At 44.7% G+C, this 23,075-nt stretch overlaps 1 long non-coding RNA gene across 1 annotated transcript in view; it reads left to right on the top strand.

Annotated features, from left to right (window-relative positions):
* LOC128939415 (uncharacterized) overlaps positions 1-18,404 on the top strand; it is a 76,172-nt gene extending 57,768 nt beyond the window's left edge. Inside the window, exon 3 of the long non-coding RNA XR_008483214.1 lies at positions 17,466-18,404. This is a non-coding gene — a long non-coding RNA (uncharacterized LOC128939415). The remainder of the gene's footprint in view (positions 1-17,465) is intronic.
* Positions 18,405-23,075: the final 4,671 nt, after the last annotated feature.

Raw genomic sequence — 23,075 nt, 5'->3', positions numbered from 1 at the left:
AGAAAGGAGACTTTCCTAAGAATCTAGACAGGACCATAAGAAATTCATAGATCTGGAGAAAAACCTGAAAGTTGCTGGACAGAGTGAAGAGTGAGGAAACTTCCACTAACCCATTTTGCTTTCAAGCCTTTTATTTAATTTGTCTCACCCATCAGTACCTTGGCTTGTTCTGCTGCTCTGTTCTTGTTGTGGTTCAATTTGTTTCAGGAGGCTGTTCGGCTTATTTGTGCACATCTGTCTAACAAAGCACGGCTTTGGATCTCAGATACCTTTCTTCCCTATTAATATGCTTGCTTAAAAGAAAATGAGAGGTGCATCCTTCTGAAAGTTTCAGCTATTTTGTTAGGCCAATCCAATGATACAACTGATAGAACCCAAAATAAAGCCAAATCAAACTGACTTCACTAGGCTGTACATCAAAGAGCACATAGTAACAGATGAGAAAAGCTTTTCAGCAGCTTGCCACTATGAGTTAACTTAGTAATATACCAAATCTAGAAATACCTGCCATTTCACAGGCTGTTGGATCTGCTGTAAACAGCAGATAACTAGGGAAAAAAGTAAGATGGCATGAGGTGTTCATTCATGCATTTTTGGAAGGGATCAGTTCATGGATATTAAGTCAGTGACCATATGCGTGAAGGTACAGTGAAAGTGATTTTTTAAGGCAAAATATGGGCTTAGATACCTTGCTGACCACCCATTTGTGGTTAACTGAAAGGACATACATCACTGGAAAATATTAATAGCTAGTCTTCAGGGAAAAACAGTGGAATACAGTCAGCATTAATCACATCCCTGACTCTATCTCAGGAGCCAAGAAGAGGTCATTTTTTTTCCCATCAGGAACATCTTGGTACTTAAAAGAAAAAATGCATTCACACTTAAAGGTTTCTGTGGTGTAACCATAGAGATGTGTTAATGTAATAATCACAGACAGCCATGTAGGGGCTTGTGCTGTTTTGTGCAAAGGGGGTTACCAAAGTCCAACCATTCTCTACACAAATGCACCCTTCTATAAGATAAGGAAATATGTAAGATAAGGAAATATGTAAGTTTTACAAAAGCAAAGATTTTATTAAAATTTAATAAACTTAGTTCCCCTAATTATTTTCTTTGTGGTCTAAAATTGTGACAGAATCTCTGCATGGTGCAAATCAGCACACCCAGGGTAGCTCTGGGGATTTGCTCCTGCTAAGAAACCAGTCCATCACTTCCTCAAGGCTCTGACATTTCGAGGACCATGTTACAACACAGAACAGCAATTCTGAAATGCCAGAGCAATCCCACTTTATCACCACGTGGTCCTGCTGAGTAAAATAACAAAGCTCAGTTTCTCCATGCAGGGTACATTTCAGTATGCAAGTTTATTTTTCTGCAATGACAGTTTTCTTCCTCCTCTAATTTCACCAGGAATTACTATGGGCCTGAATACTCCTCAGGAAATACTGGCTCAGCAAACTGATTTGTTACAACTTCTGGACAGAATCAAAATTCATTACACTAATCAGATTCTTTGATAGTTCTGCAGAGCACTGCTCTCAGGTGTGATATGGAACCGCAAATACAGATATTCTTGATGTCCAGTAGTTTTAAAATCTGGTGAGATATTTTAATGGACAGTTCATCCTCTGCTGATGTGGGCACATGTACTGTTAACATTATACTGAGCCATACTGAGCAGGCATAGTAAAACCCACCAGAATATGCTATTTTCTGTATTTGTAAGAAGTGAGCCCACCTCTGTGGGAATCCATTCCCAGCACAGTACAGAGACATCTGGTAGCTAATAGCAAAGCCACAAATCATCTCTAAATTCACCTAAACAAAGCCAGAGATGATCTAATATATTGCTGGTGGCAGTCCTGCTTTGTCTTGCTGCAGGTAGCCCCTAGCAGCCCTCTAGCAGTTAACAGGGAAAAAAAATTCCTACTGGACTTGAAAGGAATGGTGGGTGTTTGGGGACAGGGGTGGGAGTAGCTTAAGATTTTAAAAATTATGCAAACATTTCAAATTTGATCAGGAATTTGTCCCCTCTAATACTGAAAATATTTCATTTTCAGCTTGCTGATGCATTCAAAAGTATTATTTCCCTAAAAAGTGAGAAGATAATTGCCTGCCTGAGAATGAAAATGTATTGTGATACCTTTAGCTGGTTTCCATTCTGTGGCTCCACAATACTCCTTTGAGTTTGTGATTGCTGATATACACGATGTACTCTAACAAAATGTTATCTTGTTTTTGTGCTACTGAAAGGGTTGTTAGCTGTTTCTTTCCTGAACTGTAGCACCACAATATACATATTGTACTCACTGGCAGGCAATTCTCTGACTGCTTCCATCTTCCACCTTACTACTGGCAGAGCTGTATTTCAGCACTCGGCAGACATGCACTGACGGGTGCTGAGCTCGACATCTGGACCTGTCCAGCAAAGGGCAGCGAGGCTCCTGAGAGGTCTGGAAAATATGTCTTTTGAGAAAAGCTGAGGGAGCTGGGGTTGTTTAGTTCTGTCATGGTTTTTAAGTTTTGTTTCTTTATATTGTCAGTAAGAAAGAAAAGGTTGTGGGGGGAGGAGAAGTGTTCTGAAGGTTTTGTTCTGACTTTTATTACTCTTTCTTATAGTTATTGTTAATAAATTTTTTGTACCCTTTTAAAGTTTTGAGCCTGCTTCTTGCCTTTTTCCTAATCTTATCTCACAGCAAGAAGTGAGTGCACTGGTGATTAGGCAGCACTGGCTAATCACCACATTCCTTGGTACATTGGTCAAGAAATCTCAAAAATAGTGACATCTCAAATATGCGAACTAAAACCACTACACGAAATTGGTGTTTCTGCCTGGTTTTGAACTAAAACCTCCACAAGTTCCAAACAGAAGAGGCTCAGGAGGACCTCATTGCTCTCTGCCACTACCCGAAAGGAGTTTTTTGGGGCTGGTCTCTTCTACCATGACTGCAGTGACTGGACTAAAGGGAATGGCCTTGAGACAGGAGATGTTCAGATTAGACACTAGGAAAATATTTTTCACTGATAAGGTGGTCAGGTGTTGGAACAGGTTGCCCAGGATGGTGGTGGAGCTGTTCAAGAGGCATCTGGATCTGGCTCTGGGTGATGTGGTTTAGTGGTTCAGGGGTTACAGGGGCAGTGCTGGGTGGAGGGTTGGATCTGATGAGCCTGAAGGTCTCTTCCAGCCTTGATGATTCTATGATCCTATGCAGGCAAGACTGCACTTCTCCATGGTGCCAACTTGCCTGCCCTGGCAGCTGCTGCAACACGGCTCTGAAGCTTGCTTGCTTGCCCATTAGGGTTTCAGAATGAGGAAAATGTGGACAATTTTCCAGAGACCAAGAAGATACCCTACACAGGGGTCTGCCCACATTGCTATGTCCCTTCCAGAAACTTCATTTAACCAAAGTAGGTGTCATAAAAGGTAGGGAACAGTCAGAGCTCTGACTGAACTGCAGCTGAACATGCTCCCAGCAGTTAGGAGCAATAAAGAAAACCCTCTTGAGTGCTCAAGCAGGGAATTAATTATTTTCAAGCTGTATTTTCACAAAGGTGTTTAGACTCCTGATAGTGGCACCTGAAGAACTGAAAAACAGAGAACTTGCTTCAAACACAGACATATTTGGGAACTTTGCACAGTCACATTGTTTCAAGACAACTGTTTGACAAATGAGAGCATGGTAAGTGCTAAACAAAGGTGATCTGTTCAAATAATGTCACAGCCAGAAAGAAAATACCACTATCAGAACCAGTCAAGTGTGCGTCCATCACGACTAATAGCCGGTGTCAGTGCCCCCTGAGTGACAAGCGCTGAGCTCTGGGGCAGGTGGAGCCAGCAGGGCTGTGGTGGCAGCACACCAGCTGGGACCCTCCAGCTGGCCGGGGCTGCGCCGCCCCAGGGCTGCACAGGGAGCCCCAGGAGCAGGGCTGGGCGATCACAGCGCTGGCACGGAGGCAGATAAAGCACCCTGCAAAATACAGGTCACAAGCCAGTGCTAAACTAACATGAGGAACCAGTTCATTTACTGCTTGACAGCTGTAATGGGTGGGGTTGGGGAAGAATGAATCTACGGGTCCCTGAAGAACTTGCCCGGCTGCTGTCCACAACAGCATGGATGGTATCAACACACAAAGGAGTATTAATGGCACTGCAATAAACCCCCAAAACTATCAATCAAACAAACAAAACCAAAGGTAAAGCCTTAGCTGTAAAAACTCAGTGGAGAATCGAGAATTTCTCTCCTTTTCTTGGTTTAAATCATGCCCAGTTCAAATTATATGAACTCATGTACCTTGACTCTGTAAGGGCTTTGTTGTGGTTACCAGGAAAATAGGAAGAAATTACTGTCCCAGTGATTTCTTTTTCAAGTGTGAAATAAAGGGTTAATGACTATAAAATATGAGTGACTTGTACTGAGAATATGTGATATCTTTTCTCCTTGTCCTGGCTACTGCCCCTGTAATCATACAAGTAATTGAGAACAGACTGCACCAGCCTTTACAATTCCCCTTCGAGGCACTTAGAAAAGATGGGAATTCATTCTGTTCCATTTGCAGCCAAACTTTGCAATTCTGAAATTTCCTATCCCAGAAAATCACATTTATGAGGTAAAACAACCATAGAGGGAATGTGAGTCTGATGGAGGAAGAAGGTTAGGCTGATTAGGTTATTGGTGTGTCCACAGTAATAACATTGTTTAAACTGGAACTGGAACATGGCAATGTCCTTAACAGGCCTCCTTGATCAGACCCTCCAGAAAGAAAGTGGAAAGAAGGCAAAAAAGCAAATCCAAAGAAGGAACATGGTAGAAATAATGTAGAGCAAGGAAAATGGGAAGAAAATGCTGCATCAAAAAGCCAGCAATGGGCTGCACATGTTCCCATGTACCAGGGATCAGTCAATCCAGCTTGTGGTTTGTTCTTACACCCTTCTTAACTGCACAGGGTGCCTGTTCAGTGTAATACAAAATGAGATGTGTTTCTGTATTTTAGCTGAGTTTTTTGAGTTCAAACCACCTTTAAAGTGCGTTAGCAATCCTGTAACACCTGACAAAGAGGAAAGGCAGGGTACAGTTCTTCCTCCCCAATACACCCAGTCTTCTGAGTCACACTCTCTGCCCCCAAAAAAGGCATGGCAAGAAAGAGGCATTCCAATCTTTACAGAGCATTCACTTCAATTGGCTTTGGATTGCTTGAGCCCTCCACTTTTGTATTCTAAAGAAACCAAGAGAAAGCTCATGAAGATCAGAGGCAGCTGAATGTCTTTATGTGTAAAATAGCTTGAAAGGTAGGGCTTAACCCAGCAAAAGAGAGAAAAATTCACAGTTCACCTACTCTATCCAGTCACAGATTTGTAATTTTGACACTTGTGATAAAACTAAAAGAAAAAAATGTTAAAATTACATGGGGAAGGGAGGAGGGTCATGAGTCTAAACTAAAAGCCTGAAAAAAATAATTTCAGGACTTCAATTGTCCCTGCAGATTTCCTCTAAAGACTGACAGCATGTGGCACTGTCTTACTCCAATTTTCTCTAAAGGGTAAATGTGACACTGTATTAACATTGAATTAATCAGAGGAGCCAAATATATCTGTATGCAGAATATATCTGTATTTCCCTATCTCAGAAAACTTTCTACCCCAACTGAGCACCAGCTGGAAGCGAAATTCTTGCAATGGAGCCCTTTCTGTTTAATCCCTTAATCTTCTCAACAGTAGGGATTCTCTCTTAAACCCGACTGGAAAGCAACATCTGCACTGTTGAAAGAGAGAAAGCAGCAGAAGGCAAGCCACGGAGGTCTCAGCTCCCTCTCTCCCACTCAGTAGTTTTCTCTTGAAGATGCCTGTTTAAGGACAGTTTACATTTAATGACAGTGACACAGATCAGGCAGAACCCCAGAGGCTGAAATGTTTTCTGTTTCTGAGCAGTTATGGCTCCCCATTCTCATGACGTGGCAGGAGAACTTTAAATGACAAGGAGACCACGGAGATGGATTAACCTGCAGAGATGGATTAACCTGCAAGTGTTGTTATTCCCTGAGAGTTACTACCTGTCCTCCCTTCAACCTTCCCTTCTTATTATTTATGGTTGGTATTTTGACAGCTTAGACCACAGGGATGTTCCTGTCTGTAACACGTCCTGACTGTCAGTCCCAGGGCTTTATTATGGGTTTCAATGTCTCCTTTAGACTCGAGGTTAAGCAACACAGTAGCACAGATTAGCTGAGTGGCTGCTTCCCAAATGCTAGGTCAAAATTTCATGGGTCTCCTGGTTAACCCAGCCTTCAAAACCCCATGAAGTCAGGGCACAGAACTCACAATCTTGTTATGTCTTCTTACAATATAATAAAATGGGAAAAACACCCATGTCTAATTAGAATTAAGTGTAAATATGTATTAATGTATAAAATTCCTATGTGTAATGTCTTCAAAATATCAAACCTGATATTTGAAGGGAGGATGGGGGGAAGATGGTTGCCAGAGTATTTTTTCTTGTTTTTAAATAATAGTTTTATGGGGACAGGGAGGAAGATAACTCTGAACTCAGGTGACCAGATGGGTTGCTAATGTGACTCACTTCATTCTGTTCCCTCTTTGAATATCTGTCTTGTTTCCTCTCTGCCCCTTTTTCCCTCTTTTAAATTCTCCCAATGCTGCAGTACAAGTGTCTGTTGCAGAAAGGAGAGGTGATGGCATCTAGCCTTATGCTGTTAGACTGGCCTTTTTCTGAAACAGGACTCACAGTCAATTAAAGCAAACTTTTTACCAATGGCCAAGAAAATCTTTACAGAAATTCTTCATGCTTACTTTTTTAGTAACCCTTCAACTTTGCAATAGTAATCACTTGCTCTGGAGAACAGATTCTGACCCATACCATATCTTAGGTTAGAAGCTACTTTTTGGAAGAAATAGTGACTTGTGAGTCCAAATCAGGCATACACTGAAAAAGGCAAGAGCACAGTGATAAGAATGCACCTTTTTGGTCTTCCACCTAAAGTCTGTAATTTATCATAGGTTCCATTGGATATTCTGTGACTTCTGGTGAGGATTAATCATAAAGAATGCTCTACTTTAGCTTTCTGCGCTCAGAATCTGTGACTTGTTTCATGGTTGCAGAAAAATTGGTATGCAGGCCCAGAGCTTCCTTCAGTCTCAGCTGGAAGCTTCTGGCTCCTCACTAGAGTGAGATCTGCCCAAGAACCAGCGAGTTACTGAGCTGTGGCACCACAGAAAAGGTCCCCAGGGGAGACATTTAGATGGCACTGCAGTGGTGGTCCAGGAAGATATTCAAGGGACTGGGGACCTAAGTTTACAACCATCCCTGAAGCCCCGTGAGCATGTGTAGGGCATCTTGCCTGTGGGTATTCTCTGCATTCAAGTGATGCTGATAACAGCAAACACCTCCCCTACCGAGCACACCACACTTTCCAGGCTGTCTGTGTCCAAAACAGACCAGAGACTTGAGGCAGACCTTCTGATCGCCTCTCTCTTTCAGCTGGATCCATCACACAGAAGACACAAGAGAATCCCAGACTGTCGTAGAATCAGGTCTTAATAAAACATATAACTAATAGCTTAAAGATAAGTAAATTATTTCAGTGAGGAAAATTTAGGTAAAATGACTGAAAAAGATGAACTAGAAAGGATGGTAAACAACTTTTCTTCTATCCACTGGGTCCTGGATAGGTACATTCTCCAGTCCTTGTTCAACTTTCAGTGCCTTCATGAGCTAAAAATACCCCACTAAGGTTTGGCAGTAAGCCTGCTTCCCTGTCAGGCCTCCTTCACCTCTCACAGGCTTCTCAGTCTGTTCCTTGCATGTTGTCCCTTTTCTCCACTGCCCATCCCACCCTTATTTGGGAAAGCTGTACCATGCCCACATTTTCTTAGGGAAAAAGAAATCGTCCTCCTTTCACTTCCTCCCCAAAGGTTTTGGCTTGACCCAGAAGGCAGCAGTGAGGACCTTCTTACTCTCATAACCTCTGCAACATGATGTACAATACACAACAGTGGGCCAGAAATATAGAGGAGGAATACTTATGTTCCAAGGTTGTGGTAAACTCTGCTGCTTTTATGTCTGCAGTGCTCCTGGTGGGGGCCTTTAGAAAGCCAGAGTTAATGCAATGGTCTGTGAGTAACAGAGTGCAATTAGTGCAGGCTCCTGGAAGCATGCAAAGCAGGAGAATCGATCTTTGCAAACCTTGGCCTTAGCCTGGGAAGAGGTGGTTTATGAGCATGGTGCTTCTTGACCTGTCAGCATCATGGCAGTATATTACAAAGGCTGTTGCTGTTCCTCCCTGGAGCAGCACTGGAAACAAAAGTGGATTAAGGGGCAGAGGGCACTGCACTGCCTCCTCAGCTATCCAAATGCAAAAAGAGATATATTGCATGGCCAAGAAGAGTTTGTAATGTAACAGTTTAGTGCTGGTGTTAACACACCAGCCCAGTAAGAATCCCCAAGCTTTTGCATTCAGAAGGTCAGGTGCCTCCCCTCACTGTATCTTAACTGGGAGGCTCAGTGGTGAGCACTGATTCATGGTCAGCATCTTTTCATTTCTGCCCTGACCCAGATTCTGAGCTTTTGCTCCAAACTGGCATGACACTGCAGGGATCAGAGGCCATTTGCTCTATTGTTGGCAGCTAGGTACAAGACTGTCCAGGGAGAGATGGAGTGGAGGTGTTGGAAAAAGATAAGTCTCAAAAATAGACATTTTTACTGGGAAAATCCTAAAATGCCACTGTGCAATCAAGTGATACCAGGGATATGCCATATCTGCCCTTAGGAGCCAACAGCTCTGCTTTGCTGAGGGCTTTAGTGGAATTGAAGTCGGGTGGTGATGTAAACACACAGAGCTCTCACTTCCAGCTCTCTTGATCCCATTGCTTTGAATTGCAGATTCAGGCTGAGCATACAAAAGAACATTTATTCTTTTCTTTCTTTCTTTCTTTCTTTCTCTTTCTTTCTTTCTTTTTCTTTCTTTCTTTCTCTCTTTCTTTCTCTCTTTCTTTCTTTCTCTCTTTATTTCTTTCTCTCTCTCTCTCTCTTTCTCTCTTTCTCTTATCAAAATCTCTGCAAGTGTGCAAGAGGGGCGGGAGGGTGTCTGCTGCAGATTATTACTGAGACCACTTGTGACACTTTCTCATTAGCCTGTGTAATGGGAAGCCAATCTGCTGCTCAGGAAGCAGCACTGCAAATTATTTTCAGCCACAGATGATGCAGCCTGGCTTTGAACTGCTTGGGCCTTGTTGCAACAGAAGCATCAGCAATATTCATTTAATGTGCATTGACCTTTTCCTGACCTGGGAGACAGAGACAGCTCCTGCTCTGGCCTTTTTCTATCACCATGCTTTTTTCTGTAAAGATTCTGTTTGACAGACTACCAGGAGGAAAACACTAAATGCTGTCTGAAAAAAAGAAAAAAAAAAAACCAAGTTTTTTTTGGCTTCAGTACAGCTAGGGGAGAGAAACAAATTTGTTTATCTCTCCTCTCCTGTAGCCATGCTGAGGACACATGGCAACTTTTGAACCTTAAAGGACAGCAATATGGAGTGAGGACAAAGGAGTAATCTGGACAAAGGGTGCCCCTAGGGCATTAAAAATAACTACTCCCCTCACCTTCTGTTGCTGCAGTAAGCTCACACCACTTGTCACTCAGCAGGAGATCTGAATCAAATAGGATGAAACTGGGGATGACAGGAAGTTCCTGAATGTAGACAAATCCATCAAGTCCATGCTTTGGAAATGAAACTCTGAACTACTACCTGCTCCTAAAATTATATCACTTTATTATGCAGTTGTAGGGGCACAAGTTTTTCATTATTCATGACAGCAGAAGACAGACTGGGATGATGCCTGACCCCAAAGCTTGACACACTACACGGTAGCAGGCCAGCACAGCCATAGGACCAATTGCACCAAAATATGAGCACCCACAACAGAGGCATAAGTGAGGAGAAGGGGAAACATGAGACAAATGTGGACAGGTATGAAGAAAACACCTCTTCCTTGAAAATCCATCAGAGCTGGAGGGAAAAGATCACAAAGAAGTAGAATACAAGATGAGAGATTACTGCCGGGTCAAAAGCATAAGACTTCATACTTGAGTTAGACGAGCCTTTACTGACAACACTACACAACCATCACAGTGCCTGACTGGGTCAGGCATGCCTCAAGACCTGATCACAGAATCTCAGAGTCATTAGGGTTGGAAGGAACCTCTGGAGATCAACCAATTCGACATCCGTGCCAAGGTAGGGTCGCCTAAAGCAGGCTACACTGGAACACATCCAAGTAGATTTGGAATGTCTCCAGAGAGAGAGATCCACGACCTTCCTGGGCAGCTTGTTCCAGTGCTCTGCCACCCTCAATGTAAAACAGTTCTTCCTCATGTTGAGGTGGAACTTCGTGTGTTTTAATTCATGGCCATTGCTCCTCGTCCTGTCATTGGGCACCACTGAAGAGTCTGGCACCCTCCTCCTGGCACTCACCTTTGAGATATTTGTATGAATTTATGAGGGCCCCTGTCAGTCTTCTCTTCCTGGCACTCACCTTTGAGATGTTTGTATGAATGAGGGCTCCTGTCAGTCTTCTCCAGACCAAACAGGCCCAGCTCCCATAGGTTCTCCTCATGAGAGAGAGGAGATGCTCCAGACCCCAAATCATCTTTGTGGTCCCTGCTGGGCCCTTTCCAGTAGCTCCTCATCTTTCTTGTGCAGAGGAGTCCAGAACTGGACACAGCACTCCAGATGGGGCTCACCAGGGCCGAGTGGAGGGGGGAGGATCACCTCTCTTGACCTGCTGGCCACGCTCTTCCTGGGCACCCCAGGGTCCCACGGGCCCTCCTGGCAGCAGGGGCACTGCTGGCTTAAGGTCAGCTTGCCATCCACCAGACTCCCGGGTCCTTCTCAGCAGAGCTGCTCTCCAGCAGGTCAGCCCACAGCCCGTACTGGTACTTGGGGTTATTCCTCCCCACATGCAGGACTCTACACTTGCTCTTGTTGAACCTCATTAGGTTTCTCTCCCCTCAGCTGTCCAGCCTATGAAGGTGCCACTGAATGGCAGCACACACTTTGGGTGTATACCTAATGGTACACTTATATCATCTGCCACCAGAAGGCAATTTTTGTTCTATTTATTCCCACTCCATTTTGTTTTCTGCCTCCTTGCTCTACAGATTACTCTGAAAGCTAAGAAAAACATACTGCAATTTCAGTTGCCTCCTTGGAGGAAGGCCTTTGTATTTCCTTCCTGGCCTTTCTTGTTCTCTGGTTTATGGATTGCTGACATACTCATGTGGCCTTTGTTTTGACCTCTGCACTATATGCCAGGGCTTGAGAGAACTCATCCAAGGAGCAAATGGGCATTTGTCAGAAATATTTATGCAAAGACAGAGAGCAGTGATGTCTGAGAGAGCCTGCCCTGGATGCAAAAGGGTTGTGCCACATTAAACTGTTCTGACATCAGTTGTCACCTTGGCCAATCACGTAAGCAAATGTTGGTCTGGCACCCACTTCAAAGCAGCTGTGCAGAAAGATCTCACTTTTCCAAGGTGCAGGGCTGTGAATTCTTCCTCTAACATGTTTGCACAAACTGTGAGGCTTAGAAGGGATAAATGTTCTATTCCAGCTTTTTATCCTGTGTAGAATCAGAAACCCAAAAAGATACAGCCAAATGAATTTCTGGCAATAGAGGAGTTAAAACAAATTGCAGAGTCACAGGACAAAGCCTTGCTGCCTAGAAAGGCCAAGAGAGAACAGTACTAGAGCCAATTGCAATTACCTGCTAACCCTGGTACCTCTAAAGCTGACCTCTCATTGCTATTGCTGGCTGCTAATTTTTTACAGCAATCTTGAATGTTTACATTGAATTAATAAACCCCAAACATTTGTGTCATTAACTTCCGGGCTTGGAAATTCTGACATTTCTGGTATTTCTTCTCTAGTGTGCAGAAAGCACTCCCCCCCTCCTCCAGTGTTGCAAAGGCTCCAAGTAGCTCAGTATAATCTCTGCCCTTTGTTCCAAGATCCCCCTGTGGGCCCTTGCCCCGATTCGGGATCAATTTGAATATATCCTCTGACAAAATGACTACACCCCATCTCAGCACACTCCTGCTCCACATTCTGCTAAGTTGATTATAGGGTAATTGGACACAGGCAACAGAACAATTTAACTTCCCTGGAAGATGACAGCACTTAAATGCCCAGAGCCACTGAAAGCAGCTCTATGCAGGAGCTAATTTTTCCACCTCACTTACCTCAGGCAGCTTTCATGCACTGGAAGTTTTAGGGCAATACTTCTCATCAGAAAAGAAACCAAGTGTTCGGAAGCACACTGCATCAGCCCAGGACATTCATTTTCTCATTCTCTAATCTCTGTTGAGGTGTGCCCCAAATGGCCCTTTCCCTACTGGGAAACATAAGACCCAGCAGCATTACAGGTCCTACAAAAAATGATGCAGAGGATGGAGTGAGCCTGCTGCTGTTCACTGAACAGAGCTGAGGAAAATGGGATGAGATTGGGAAGAAAAAAAAAAAAAAAAAGGAAAGACTGAGCATTTGGAGAAAATGAAGCAGAGGAATAGAGAAAGAAAGGCAGACAAGAGGACAGAGGCCTCTCCTTCAGCTGAGTTGCTCCTTCCTGGACACGTAAAGCTATGGCACTGAACAACTTTGGGAAAAGCTTTCTGGTCACCTGGAAAGGGGCTGCTGAAAAAGAGAGCTGAAGGGTGCTCTTGCTATCCCTGTAGTTTTGAAGCCTTTCAAAGGAATTGTTTCCTCCTGGTATTCCCATGGGTGTGACAGGGAGGGGACCTCTTTTTAAAAGGCGTTTGCTGTTTGAAGGTCACCTCAAACACTACTCTGAAGACAATGATATGGGTAAACATTTCAGCCTCACCTACGCTCCAGCAGAAAGAACAGAAACCTCACTGTTTTTGTGGTACCAAAGTGCTCCCTTGTGAAAATGAGAGAGCCCATCTATCCAGACATCTCAGACCATCATGTGGCTTGAGCCCCACCCCACACCTAAGCCCCGTTCACAGCCACCCTTCCGTGGTGGGAGCGGGGCTCTGTGCTGGGGACACTCACATTGCCCTAGCAAATGCAACCTGTTGTGTGACAGCATGTCACCCCCTTTGCCAAACAAAAAGCAGCTGGGAGAAAACATCTACCCCTAAATGTAGATTTATTAACACTCAGCACCAGGAAAGTCAAGGTCAGGGGTTAAAGCTTGCCTTTATCCATCACCTCTTGATATGACCTTGGTGGGGCTTTTTGCAAAGGGCAGGGACAGTTGACGCCGTAATGAGCTGCTCTTCCCAGGAGACCCAGCACGATGAAACAGGACAGAACATCCACTTTCATGTACCACTGCAAGAATACAGGTTTGATTGGCAATAAGTTTTCCATTAAAAATACATGGGAATTTACCTCAAAGAGACAGAGAGTAGACCCCACAGGATAAAGTCTTTTCAGCCAGCTTTTAATGAAGACAATTACAGCCATGTATTTGAGGCTTTCCTTCTTCATTCTTCTCCAAAGAAAACAGGCTCATTTCACGGGGCAAAACTAGAATGAAAAATAAATTTACAACTGTTGTACTTTAACTGGGTCAATTACATTTTGAAATCCGAATGACTGTGGTTTTAATACAACTAAGACAGTCCATAAAAATATTAGCTCACATGAATGTGTAATAGCTGCTTTTCAGAATGAAATTCTGAGGAAATTAATAGTTTCTAAGGAAAGAAGAAAAATACAACTTGGGTGGTCACTGAGACCATTCATTTTACTGAGTTTGCCAATAGATTGAATCACACAAGGAAGGATCTAATGCTGCTTTATTCTGAGTACCTATTGAGGCATTCATTCATCTCTCAATCAAGACTGGATGTCACAACTTTTGTCATTTGTTTGAACTTCTATTCCAAACATGGTAAACAAGGTGCTCTTCAGTGCTCTCTTTCACTATTTCCTGTCCTGTCCCTCCCTCTCCAGGCACACATGGAGAGCCTGTAGCAGTTTGCTCAGTGGATTTGTGGATTTTACCCAGTGAACTATGGAGTTTGTTCCACCTATCAGTATCTCTGAATTTGAACTCCAATCTCAGATTCATAACTGATGTATCTCAAAGCGTGGGAATTCACAGCACACAAAATATCCTCTTCTGCTCAACTGATCCTCTGTTACTACTGACACTGACACAGGGCCATTATTTTTATGCAGGTAAGGACAGGGAAGAAGGCCACACAGTCACCAATCCAGACTGGAAGGATGCCAAAAATTACCGGTGTTTCATGTGAAATAAAGACAGAAAGACGGTGCACATAAACCAGTTTACACCCCTGTCTGCTAGCAGATCTGATCCATCAGAATTAGATTGTTCTCATCTATGAACATTTTTCCTTCTGTGCAGTACATCATCTTCTGAGGCTCTGAGGTGAAGTTAGGGGTGCAGATGGAGTTCAAGCATCGTTCTTAGAAAAGAGAGATGCTTTGGAGTACTCAGATCATGATACCTTTAAAGGTGTCCAACAGGTTCAGAGCAGATGCTGTAAAGAATACCTCTTTTCAAATTGTCTCCAGCTGGAAAGCAGAAGACAAATGAACCATAGTCACCAGCATTTTTTAAAACTTTGGTAATGGTTTAAAGAGCTGAACTGTGAACATGGTATCATGTAAACCATAACAGCCTCATTAACTTAAAGCAGATCTGGACTTGCAACTCTCTTAGAATGGCCAGGACACAGGGCCAGTCACTTCTCCACCCACCTCCAGCAGCAGCACTGAGGAAAACAGAGGCACAAACATCTGCCACTCCCATCCCAGGAGCCATCACACCAGATGGTACAAAAAACCATCCATAGCACAGGCAAGAGCCCATGGACAGCAGGGAATATAGCAGCACTGAATCCTGGCCAACTCTAAAGCCAGGTAGATTGGGCAAAATGGCTCTTCTGTTCACTCTGCCTTGCACTCTGCCCTTCTATGAAGCAGCCACAGTGGGCCACCATCATGGCACTTGGCTCTGTTCCACTCCATCCCCAGAAGCTGAAAGAAATTCACACAGGGGAATTCCCTTTATCAAAGTGCCCAGCCCTGCCAAGACAGGCTTTGGGTTCAAATTACATTAATTTGCAAAATTCTCTGATTCCTCTCTGAGTGTCTACTGTGTTGTTTAGGCAAAGTGCTTTTCTTAGAGCAGTCTATTTTTTCTCAATATTGCATTTATAAGAAGAATTTCCTTACCCAGAACCAGCAGACACTCCCCCTGCTCCACATTTCCTTACCTTCCTCCCTGTCCCCATAAAACTAGTATTTAAAAACAGGAAAAAATACTCTGGCAAACAATCTTCCCCTCATCCTCCCTGCTATCTTTTTAAATATCCTTGACTGCAAGACATTCAGTACAGAACAGTCATCAATTTTTAATTCATTTAATCTCTTGGTAACAGTGTTCTTGTGAACTGAAGGGCCCCTGAGGAAACTTCAGAGAAACCTCAGACACTGGATCCAGGAATGAAATTTTGAGGATAGAGTGGACTCTGTGACACTGTAGGGGTTAATGGGGGAAACAAAAGATACTTAAAACCGAGAACCTTTCACCCCCAGCCAAATCAAAACACATTGTAAACCAGAGCTCTGTACCCTAACACAGCACAGATTGAAACAAGCAGCAGGGAGAGAATTCCCTGCGTCAGAGATGTTCATGATTCAGCAAACTTGGGAAGGAGCCCTCTGAGTAATCATGTGGGTTGTCTGCGCTCCTGCTCCTGCTCCTGCTTCTTCATTCTTGTTCCAAGAAGCTCAGAGAACATCCTTATATGCTGTCAGTAATTAAATTCTGCCTGCTTAAATGCCCTGGAAGTCTCAAGAGAGGGCAGCTTTTCTCCTTGAGTCTGTAAATGTGGGGGGATCTAATATTGTGTGTATCTGCATTGTTCTCCAAAGAACTGTCACTCAAAAATGGACAAAATGCTACCTGTGTACAACGTGAATGTTAATTGTCTCTGCAGGCATTTTAGGGTAGGGAGCAAGAGAATTCTTGGCTATATTCAATCATGTCATATAATGGTAGCACTCACAGGGCCCAGATGTACCGGAGTGTTGCATGAAAACAGGGAAAGAGCAAAACCCCATCCCCAGTATTTTATCCTCTCATGAAAGAGGTTAAAAACATCCTATAGATCCAGTTCTGTGGCAGCCAGAAATTATGTGTTTTATCTGAACCCAAGTTTTCTCTTCATAGAATATATAAGAACTACATTTCTCTGAGAAGGCTCCTTTTGGAAGGAGAAACAGGTTTGATCACATGCTGTATGATACTGAACTTAATGCACACATAGAGCCACATCAGCTCTACAGCACCCAAGCAGCACAAAATGCACATAGCTCCAGACATCCAAAGTGTCTGGATGCCACTGACTATGACAGAGAAATGCAGTGCTAACCAGGGTGGCAGCAGAAAGAAGCCTAAAGCCTTCAGCCACACCCCTCAGCACCCTCAGCCCTCCTTCTGAGCCGAGATCCCTGCCCAGAATTTCCTTACCTGTAACACCTGGCAAGCTGCTCTGTAGGGATGGGAATGGCTCAGTCCTGCTCAGCTTCTGGAGGCCAATGCTAAATAGCTGCTCCAAGCAGACTCAGTTGTAAAGAGACTGTGGTTGTTTACATTAAATCACAGAACAATTCCCCATCTTTCCACATGCACCTTAATGTAACAGGCAGGCTGCTGCTGTAATGACAGGCAGCACAAGAACACAAGGCATTACACTTCAGAGCTACTCAATAAATTGGTATGATTTTTGCAAGATTGTTCAATGTTTAGGACATTTGGGGTCTATTTTTCAAAAAATGGTGACTAGAAAATCACAATGCAAACCATGGCCTCAATGCTCAGTGCTAAAGTGCTTTCCAGGACACCCACCAGCAGAACTGCAGCTCAGACACAGAGGCGCTGGGATAATTTGCAATTTGCAAAGTTACTATTTCTTGCAGATTTATTTCTTCCCCTATTTGTGATAACCAAGTTATTTGCCATTTACCAGCAGCACCCTCTGATTCTTTGCCTGTGTACCTCCTGTTCTCTTTGACACTATTAAGAACATTATTTTCTATTCTTCTCTCAGTGGAGTGTGCTGATGATTAGCACTGCAATATCTGGTCCCTTTTATTGAAAATGTTAATCCTTCCTTTTTGCAGGGTTTCTTTAGCCAGGGGTGTTAATACTTGGTTAATAGAATCAGGCTGCCTTTTTCTTCATCTCTTGTGTTGCATGTGTTTTAGGAAGTGAATTCTTTTTTGTCTTTTGGTCAGAATTTATTATAGTCTCTGGTTTGGTTCTCTTTTTTTCTCAGAGGGTCTGCTTTGACATTTCTTGCCTTTTTTTTTTTTTCCTGCTGTGATTATGTTCTAACACTTAGCACTCAGAACACTCATTGTTCTGTGTCTTTTTTGGTTCCTGTAGTCTGTGAAGGGAACTTAGGAGTGTGTCCATCAAGGAGGAGTTACCTGTCTTCATAACCAAGACGAGGACTGAGAGCTGAGAGGCTTCCCTCACTCAGTGCAGGGGTAAGGCTTTCCTTGGCTTCCACAAGCTTCCCTTCAACCAGAAGATAATTTCAGAATTTGGATAGTAACTAGCACCCACCCACTGCTCACAAGACTTTTTCCATGGAGAGAGTGTGATGTGAAGCTTGGGATACCTATTATACCTTCAGGAATCACAAATCCTGCCCCAGGGCAAAGGTGAGGATGCCAAGATGCAAACCAGAGATGGCTGCAGAATGAAGTGTAGTAGCCTCAGTGGCATGATCTTTTAATCCTGATCAGGCAGCAGTTGAGTGAAAACTCCTCTTGTTTTGATGTGAAGAGCACAGACCCTATATCCCACAAATTGCTGTTGAGATGATTTTCTTTACAAGGAAAGACATCACCTGGAGAAATGCAGTCACTCAAGGAAGAAAAATGCCAAGTCATCTGAAGCTTTGTCTCTCCTGATTGCAATCATATTTTACTCTCAAGTAAAGAGAAGTAGTTTTGGCACGAAGCTAAGAAGCAGTGGATGTTCAACCTGCGGCTGCTGTGGATATGGGACTCCAGGACGATTTTCAAGGTTGCCCCAACACACAGTTGTGCTCCCACTGGCGATAGTTTCATCAGGCACACATCCTAAAGCTGGATGGAGCTATGGGAACTGGCTGGCTCTCCCTCCATCTATCCAGCCAGCCAGCTGAAGGGGCCATGAGCAATGGGGGCACCGCGGGGCAACTGTCCTTGCGTCTTCTACGAGCCAGACCATGAGGCTGGCAGAGTTCTCCTTTGACCCTTCGCCTCTAAACAGCCGTGCCCCTGCCTGTGCTGCAGCTCCTAGGCACAGGCGGCCCGGAGCGCGCCGGGAGCGGGACCGGGAGCGGGATCGGGATCGGGAGCGGGACCGGGATCGGGATCGGGATCGATCGGGATCGGGCCCCGGGATCGGCCCCGCCCGGCGCGGCCGCCTGCGCAGGGCGCCGCCCGGTGGCCGCAGCGCGGCATTGCAGGGGCAGAGCGCGGAGCCCGCCCCGGGGCTGAGGCGCGGTTTGAGCGACAGCCGTCCCTAATTATGGTAATTGCACAGCTCCTTTTTTTTTTTTTTTTTTTCCTCTCCAGAAACCCTTAGGCTTTTGTTTGCAGGGAATAAATAAAGAGGGATTAGTTACGTTTATCTGTGTTTTCCTAAGTCTTTACGGAATAACTGTTACATGTAATTAAGTAATTTGTCTGTCCTTGACCATGCTGATAGCAAATTACCAGACATTACTGATGAGGTTCCATTACATTTTAAGAATAGATTACATGGATCTGGATTTATTGATTTTTATTTCTAATTTTAGACAGGATCAGCTGGAAATAATGGTCTTATGAAGGTAAAAATGCAATGTGCTTTGACAAGTCGCATTTTTCCAGCAGTATTGTTTGGCTATATATGGATATGGGACTCCAAAACCATTTTTAACATTGCCCCAACACAGAGATATTCTCCCTCCAGAGAGTGTTTCAGCAGGCACACCTGGAGCTATGGGAACTGATTGAATCCCTCCCTCCACCCACCCATCCATCCAGCTGAGGAGCTGTTGCCTTCTCCACAAAGGATCTGCACTGAACCAGCTGCACAGCAAGTTTTCCATTCACAGCTTTCCCCTGGCCACTGTCAAACGTGCTGATTGGATATATTCGGGCAACTTTTGTTAAGTGCAACATCATCCTGGATCTGTCCTCCGTGATCCTGCTGATAGTGAAATAATTCACACTCTCCAAGGATCCAGCTTCGCTGCCTCCCCTATGCTTTGCTGCATCTCAAATCACTAATCCATATACCCTTTTCTTAAAATCTGCTTCCTGTGAGGTTTTCCATATAATTGCCACCCCAGATTGATAGGTTTCTCTTCATGAACCACGAAGCATGTGGTTCGATGTGCAGAGATAATGTCAAAACATCATGTCTAAAAATAGATTCTCTTGTCCAAGATACAGACACCATTTCATTCACTTACTTTGAAGGCACTTTATTGAGCCTCTCAGGTCCTTACATACTCCCAGGGAATATGTTCTCCTCAAAACTGAGACTGGGTACTTCACCTTAGAATTTACTAATCTTATTGCACCTTTGGTTTTTAGGTATATATTAACTTAGTATAATCACACAAACATACTTCATACTAAACAAATGCACCACTCTGCCAAAAGAAGGCTTGGAACTATGTCCACAACTCCTGACCAATTGCAAAGAGGACAAACTCTTCCAAGGAGATATTGCCCTGGTGTATTTGCCAAGAGGCCTGACCAGAAGTGATTACAGCCCACCACTGAGCTCTCGAAAGTGTGGCATCAAGGCTAGGTCTTCAAAACTGAAAGGCAGCAACTGATCATAATTAAAGGGTGTGGATGTCTTTTTCATCCCCTGGGAAGTAGCTCTTGGGGTAAAATAAGAAACTCTTTCACTAAGCCCCATTGTGTGGCTTTGTCTTCCAAACACACTGGGGAAAAGAAGGGGAGGAGATTCAATAAGTTCATCCAGGAGAAACTTGGATTACAGCCAAGAGTCGTGATCTGGACAGTGCCAAGACTATCAGCAGCACAGAGAGGAGGGGTCGCTTCCAAAAGACTTTTTGCAGAGATTTTATCCCTGCCAAACCCTCCTCCCAAGCCTGTAAGTAAGCCATTATGGTTATGCCTTTTTTTAGTACATGCAAAACCTCTGTTACCAGAAATTAGAATGCCATTGTGATGCTTCTGTTTCTTGAGGGAATGTCAGCAGTTTCCTCAGGGAAGTAAGCAGCACCCAAGGGCAGATGCCAACACACAGAAAACACTTTAGGTGTTTTTGGTCACGGGCCAACCCATGCCTGTAGATACATGGGATAAACTGGTTTAGTTTCCTGGGACATGGGATTTCAGGGTTTGTCTCTCTGACCGCCTGACCGGGCACACAGGCAGCAGAATGTGCTCCAGGGAAGGCAGCTATTTTCAACAAGAGAAGTGTGGGAGTTCCCCAGCCCAGTGTGGGGCAGCCCCAGCAGCCAGAAGCACTGGCTACCCACTGCTTTGGTTTACCAAGGTGGGACAAACAGAGATTCCAGCTGCTCACTGGCATGGCTAAAGGGCAGTCCCTCTCCCTGCTCCTCTCCTCCTCTCTCCCCTGCGTGCATTTGGATGTGTGTCTGGCTGCTTCTCTCAAACCAGCTCTTGCTCTCAGTCTGCCCTAGGTGAACTGATTCAGCTCATTAAACTGGCTGAAAGATAATTAACTGTGCCTGTGAGGGAAAAGGGGCAGGACACACTCCTCAGGGACAGGGAGAGGTGGCTCCAGAGACATTTCTCCAGGCTGTGAGTGGCTAATCTTGACCAATTCTCCCTTTCAGATAGGCCAAGGAGGGACAAGGAAACACAACGCTTGCACACACTGCCTTCCTTGAGGTTACATGCCCTGTCCCCCTGCCTGCATCCAGGCTGGCAACCAGGAGCCACCAGGGAGCTTCACACCCCCCTCACACAGTGCACACACCACATTCAGCATGAAGGCTCCTCTCCCCTCACTTCCACCTCCCACATGCAGCATCTCCAGTCTGTGGATCTTGCCAGAAGTCCACCACTGGCAGCTGTAGTTGTGCCACCTTAGCCTGAACAGAAATGTCCAAGTTTTGCTCCCACTGATAAATATGTGAGGGTTTTATAGGTGTCCCTGAGGAAGGATGCTAATAATTTTGCTTGTTTTAAGAGTTTTTATAACTGACCTCTCTGTTGTCAGAACTACAAGTCCCACAGATCAGAATATGAGTTACATTCCCTTTTTTCATCAAGGGGAGACAAACTTTTCTCAGTTTCTGTCTTCTCCTCCATGGGGAGAAACAAAACTTGTTTTCTCAGTAGCCTAGTCATTGCCCCTTTGTTCCATTTGTATAAAGCAAAATGCAAAGAATCCTGAAGAAGCAACCAGGTTTTGTATTCTTATTACAAAGAACAAGTATGTCAGAAATCTTTTGGCTTTTTCCCTTGAAACCTGTCTTTTTATGTAGGCACTTCTCAAAACATAAAAAATAAGTCTTTACTTCATTTCCCTTTCCATTTGGAATGGGTGGAGGATTACACAACAGAAAAGGACAGTTCATTTTCCTAAGTGTTTTTCCTAACACCCAACAGGATGTTGGTTACACCTGACACCATCCCTTCTGTTCTCAGGGTCTTGGCCAGGTCACTGTGGAGAAAAAGAGCCCAACGTGTCTGGATTCCTTGGGACAGCTTTTCTGAGTGGCTGCTCCTGCTGCTCCTGGCTGCTGCCCCACGCTTCACTGGAGAGCCCTGGTGTCCCTGAGCTGCTCCTCTGCTGCCGCCCTGCCTGGCAGGAACCCGGCCATCCTGCGGAGCTCCGTGCTGTGCCCTGCCCTCCTGCGTGCAGGGAGCCCAGCACTGCAGGCTGGCCTCCCCAGCAGGCAGGCTGACAGGACAGGGGCTCTGTGCTCAGCTCTGGGTCCCTGCACAGCGTCCTTTCCCCTCTGAGCCCAGCCAGGCGTTGCCCTGGGCAGCAGTGTCACCCTCAGGGCTGTGAGGGGCTGTCCCTGACCCTGGCTCAGCCTGGCATCTCTCCCTGGGCAGCACTGTGCCAGGCGTTGCCCTGGGCAGTAGTGTCACCCTCAGGGCTGTGCAGGGGCTGTCCCTGACCCTGGGGGACAGCCTGGCATCTCTCCCTGGGCAGCACTGTGCCCGGTGCCAACCTTGACCTGACTCCAGCCCGCTCCCTTCACATGGGGAAATGATCACTGAGGCCCAGCTGTGTGTGAGCTCCAGCACAGGTGGAGCTTGCACTGCTCAGAAGCACTCCAAAGGCTCCAAAGCACCTCACTGTGTCTCATCCTTGTCACTCAGACCCTCTCTCTCCCCTGGCTGCCTCACAGAGCACAGCAGTCAGGCTTTAGCTGGTCCCCGTGTCTCCACACTGTCTCTGGAAAGATGCTGTGGAGCAGCTCTTTCTCTCCAGACACCTAACCTGGGTCTCTTTACCTCATTATCTGTGAAATAGGGTGCATCTATAACAGATTTTTTCTTACATCTGATTGCTGACTGTGTGAAAATTCTTGCTGTAATACCTTGTCCCCATTCAGTTTTTAGCAGATTTGGACACAATTCCACTTTATTCAGAGATGTATCATCACTCCTTCTGAAACCCTGGAGTGTTTGAGGATAGCTTTTAATTTGGGGTGCTGTAGAAAGCATTGGCTCTCTCCTCGTTTTGAGTTTTTAGCTGGTGCAGGGGACCAGGAACAAAAAATATGGACAAACACTGAATTATGTGCTTGCTGAGTGAGACTCTCCCCTATTTAAAAACAGTTTCATCTTAGGAAAGGTTTTCTCCTGACAGAGATTCTTTAGTCTAACACCTGTAATGAGTATTTATTAGAACAGTTGAATTTGTCAGTCCCTTGTATGCACTGGGCTCTGTGGAGATTTAATGTACCTAAATGAGATGATGGATTGGATTTCTGGTGAAATATCAGATACTTGTCCTCTCTTAAAAAAAACAAAGCAACAACTTCACATA

This window comes from Melozone crissalis, unplaced genomic scaffold (genome assembly GCF_028551555.1).
Source record: "Melozone crissalis strain CALT ecotype California unplaced genomic scaffold, PUWL_Pcris_2 ptg000027l_1, whole genome shotgun sequence".
Lineage (NCBI taxonomy): Eukaryota > Metazoa > Chordata > Aves > Passeriformes > Passerellidae > Melozone > Melozone crissalis.
The sequence above is the reverse complement of the archived record's forward strand: the minus strand, read 5'-3'. Positions and strand labels throughout refer to the sequence as shown.